The sequence below is a fragment of the Pteronotus mesoamericanus genome, unplaced genomic scaffold (assembly GCF_021234165.1).
Source record: "Pteronotus mesoamericanus isolate MK-2021 breed Mesoamerican mustached bat unplaced genomic scaffold, CSHL_Meso_final contig_101, whole genome shotgun sequence".
In the NCBI taxonomy this organism is placed as follows: domain Eukaryota; kingdom Metazoa; phylum Chordata; class Mammalia; order Chiroptera; family Mormoopidae; genus Pteronotus; species Pteronotus mesoamericanus.
Genome location: NW_026555001.1, coordinates 19,688,600 through 19,693,726, shown reverse-complemented (window position 1 = coordinate 19,693,726; position 5,127 = coordinate 19,688,600).

Here is a 5,127-nt window from a genome sequence, read left to right as displayed (position 1 = left end):
AATTGGTGACCCTTTGGTTTGCAGGTTGGCACTCAATCCACTGAGCCACTCCAGCCAGGGTAGGAGTTGATTTTTAATAGCTGTTCTAACATCCTTGTCTGTTAATTTTATCATCTGTCATTTCTGAGTTTTTTTTTTAATTGACTGATTATTTTCTCTCTGGTTATGGTTTTTTTTTTTTTTTTTTTTTTTTTTTTGGCTTTCTTGCCTAACTGATTTTTCATTGGATTCTGGTCACCCATGGGTGCTGGATTTTGTTATATTTCTTTAAATGTCTTTGGGCATTATTTTGCAGTTAAATTACTTGAAATGAATTAAATATTTTCAAGGTTTGTTTTAAAATTTTGCTTAGGTGAGTCCAGAGCATCCTTTAGTCTAGGGTAAATTAATTCCCACCACTGAAGAAACACCTTTCTGAAGATCTGTCTGATGTTTCAGATATTCACGAAGCTGCTCACTGTGATCGGTTTGATGACGGACTATTACCAGGCCTATGTGTGCAGAAAACCCAGATACGCCTTTGATATTAATTATGTTTTGTTACAAAGATCTGTTTGGGTGTCTGCATTCTTCACCAGGCAGAGCTTTTTAAGAGAGCTTCCAACTACTGTTAACCTTATATTGCCCAGGACCTTCCATATTTCCAAGTATATACATAATTAATACATGTTGGCTAAAAGTATAAATGGAGTAACAAATCGCAAAGTAGATTTCAAGAATCTTGAGGAGTCTGAGATTTCACCCAACTATAAACTAACAAGTAATCTTGCCGCAGTGTCATGGATGTTTACAGAAGACATGAGAGTCCATGAGTCAGACTCGAAAACTAATGCTCACAGCAAAAATGGTAGCTCGAGTCTCAGCATATTTGCCTTGGCTCCTCAGCTCCGGTCCCAGGGGGCGATGCAGGTGGTCCTGGCCATATGGCACACATAGTGGGTCATGATACAGGAGATGAACACCGGGTCTGGGAAAGCTCCCTCTTCATAGCAGCCTTGGTCTGGGAGCAGAGGTTGCTGCATCTCTCAAGGTTGTGTTTGCAGTGAGTAGCCTTGAGAAAGGTCCCAGATAAAGAGTGATCACGGCCTTGCATTCTTGGCATAACTAGTAAGACATTTAAGAGTTTCAGAGACTCACGGAATAGTGTTTCCTAAAGGTAGAGGAGGTAGCTAGATGTAGACGTGGTACCTTGTATTGTTACAACAGCAAAACAGTAAGACGCAGACACAAGGACTCAACACTTTACCTTGCTGGTCCATTTAGTAAGGTAAATGGGGCTGAGTCTCCCCCTTGGCCTCTACTGTACCATGATGGAAATTCACAGGGAAGCCTTGAGTTATCCAATAAAAGTTCAACCATTTAGGAAGACAGGAAATACATGAAAATATAATACATTTAATAGAAATTCTATCTAAAACTCCTTAAAAGAAAGATTTGGTTCTTAAAGAAATAAAGTTCAGAAATCTAGAAAGTTAGTTATACGAACTACTCAATCCTTGGTAATCACGGATGAAAATGCCTATAATCACTGTGAGATTTAAGATAATTGCTCTGTTGCCAAAGTTGATGTGTATCCATATTACTAAACATTTTATTTTTTCATATACTTGCCCGACGCTTATGCATATCTCTTTGACTACTGATTGCCATACTTTAAATACATTTTACATTTTATCCACCTTGACATTTTTTGATGGTGCTAAGATTAGCTGCTCTTCTGCCTCATCATCGGTGAAGTGACCCCTAGCACTGTTTTGTCCTTTAAGCAATCCTTCACTTCAACAGTATTTTTTACAGCCACACAGGAATTCATGAAATAATCTGAATCCCTTACTGTTGGACATTTACATTATTTCTAGTTTATGTTATTATAAAAAAATGCTGTACTAAATAGCCATATAGCAAGATCTTTGCTGACAGCCACAGTAATTTCCTCAAGAAAAATTAACGGAGGTGGGGGAGTGGTTGCGGGAAAGGGGAACACCAGGGGAAAGAATAAAAAACTATTTTAATGCTTCTGACACGCAGTTTTCAAACTGTCCCAATGAACACTTCTGCCACAAGTATATGGCAGTTCTTATGCCCCACTTCCTCATTCACACTGGGTATGATTTGAAAAAAAAAAAAATGGTGAGGTTTAATTGCACCTTAGTAGCAAAGACGTCTTCCCTTAGGGAATGACAGAATGACACTCAATATGCAGGCAGGTAGAGTGGGGGCATCACTAAGTTTGTGCTGCCTCCTCGTGGCACCTAAAAACCCAACAGGACAGAAAACAGTCAACTTGAAAACAATCTGAACAAGTCATCAGTGTTCCCTTATTTAGGGCTGAATTTCTAGACAGTGGGTGGCAGAAACGGAGAAAACAATGTAACTGGCTTCTGGGTGTGTGGCAAGTAGAGGAACAATATTCTTACCCATAAATGTAGCGCATGACATGACATGCATTATGCAGTCACAAATGATTTATCAAACTGAACGAAAACTCAAGAAAATTAATGTTAGAATGGAGGATTCTGAGGCAGGATTACATGCAGCTCCCTTGAAGGGACAATGGAAACTACTGTATTTTATGTATTTATTGAATAATATCTTTTTCTCCTACAAGATGGGAAAGCAATGAGGCACAAAGAGATTAAGGGATTTGCCCCATGTCAGCCTTCTAGGGCATTGTTTCACTGAAAAGAACATTCTTAATGGTAATCATATCCTCTGGATCTTAGATTGGTTGGGTGAAGCAGGGTTATTTTTACTTAAATTTTTTTTCCATTATCACTTAACCCGCTATACACCCCTCCCCCTGCAATCAACGCACCGCTGTCCATGCCCATGAGTTCTTTCTCCTGTTTGCTCGATCCCTCCCTGCCTTAATCTTTTCCCCAGCAGCAGTCATCCTGCTCTCTATGGGTCTGTCTCTATTTTGCTTGGTTGTTTGTTCATTAGATTCCACATATGAGTGAAATCATATGGTATTTGTCTTTCTCTGACTGGCTTATTTCACTTAGCATAATGTTCATTGTACTTTTATACTGTTCCTGGGCACAACACTCTGCGTTCCCTGTTAGGGACAAAGGAGGAAAAGGGAGGGAAAAGTTGCAAAGAGCTGTTGCTCTAAAAGATGCTGTTAGTCCGCGGCTGCTCTCCAGAGTTCCGTCCTCTGCTCTGCTCACGTGGTCCTGGTATTCTCATCTGCTCCCAGGGCTGCAAATACCACCAGCATGGTCGTCCATCTGCTCCTTCAATCTTTCACTTAGGATTCACTGAGGAAAAGCAAGATGCTCAGTGTTGTTTCTATGGAACCCGATGCTGTAGGGGAAACAGACACCAAACAGTCCCATAAAGACATATATATTTGCATGCTACGACAAGCGAGGGAAAAAATCGGGGTTGCTCTGGGAAAATACAGCTTGGAAGTTCGGTGGTCCTTTTTTTTTTTTGTTCTCATATCCTTAATGCTCTCATATCTCCAATGACTGACTGATAACTTGAGGACTTGAGTGGATTCTTCAATCTAAATATAAGGACACAGAAGGTTAGAAAAATGATAAACCAAGGCAAATACCAACTACGTGAAAGTTGGCATGGTTAAATCAATACCAGGCAAAATAAGACTTGAAGGCAAAATTTTTCTGGACACGAAGCAGGTTATTAAAAATTGATAACATAATAAATTCATCAGAAACAAATTTGAAACCTTTATGTACTTTATAAATTATATTCAAAATATATAAGAAAAAGACGGCAGACTTACAAGAAGCTGAGAAAAAATCACTTTCTGTAACTGATACAGCTGACAAAAACATCAATAAGCATATAGAACACTTGAACACAATTAACAATTTAAACTAACGGGTATATATTTAAAAAATGGCCAGATACTAAGCCATGAAGTAGTCTCAAGAAATTCTAAGTGACTGGTATGGGACAGACCACATTTTCTGACCATAATATAATTAATGAAAGTAAGCTCTAAGTGAATATTAGAAAGCTAACAATATACTTCCATATAGCTGGAAATTAAAAAATTATCTTTGAGCCGTTGACTACAAAAAAATCTCTATAGGAATTAGAAAAACTTAAAACTGAAAATAATGAAATTATACTGTAAAAACTTAAGGGATACAACTAAGGCAGTACTTGCAGAAAGAAGTTAAAAATATACAGTAAATACTCAACAGAAGAAGCTGAAAATAAGTACTCTAATAGAACTCAAATAAATTTCCAAAATGGAAAGAATACAGATAAAGAAATATGAAATAGAAATAGAAATATGAGATAGAAAACAATTAGAACAAGAAAAACCAATAGAGGGGATTAACAAGAATTGTCAAGAAAAAAATGAAAAGACAAAAAAATACAGAGTGTAGGAAGAAATGGTCACACACAAATTTAAAAATAATATGCTTTTATTATTAAAACTACATCAATAAATTTAAAAACATATGGTAAATAGATAAATTGACAGAAAAATGAAATGACAAAATTGATGCAAAGAATAGAAAACCTTACTAGACCTGTGAGCATGGAAGAATTTATATGGGAGTTAAAGATTTTTGTCTTCTCCAAAATACTCATGCGCAGATGACTTTAGAGCTGAATTCCTATTTATATGTGTAATATAAATTGCTACAGAATACAGAAAAATAGTGAGGGCTGCACAGCTCATTTTATGAGGGCCAGTGCAACTTTCTTCTTTATTTTTATTGTTGACACTTACAGATTTCCCCATTCGACGGCTTCCACCCATCCCTCAGCTCCCTTTCCTGTGGCCATCACCGCATTGTCGGCGGTGGCTACGGGCTACGCGTAGACAGTATGTTCTTTAGCTGATCCCTTCACCTTCTTTCATCCAGTTCCCCCTCCCCTCTGACAGCTGTCAGTCTGTTCCCTGTGTCCACGCCACTGTTTCTTTGTTCCTCTGTTTATTTCATTCATTAGATTCCACATACAAGTAAGAACATATAAATTAACTTTTTTTCTTTAGCTTTTGAACTCTCAAATTACAGGAAAGGTAGAAGAGTAAACCCTACCCCCCCGCCCCCCTGCCCTGCCTCCCTACAATAACTTGAGAGTAAATTGTTGACGATGTGCCAAATCATCCCCAGTACTTTGGTGTCTGTTTCCTAC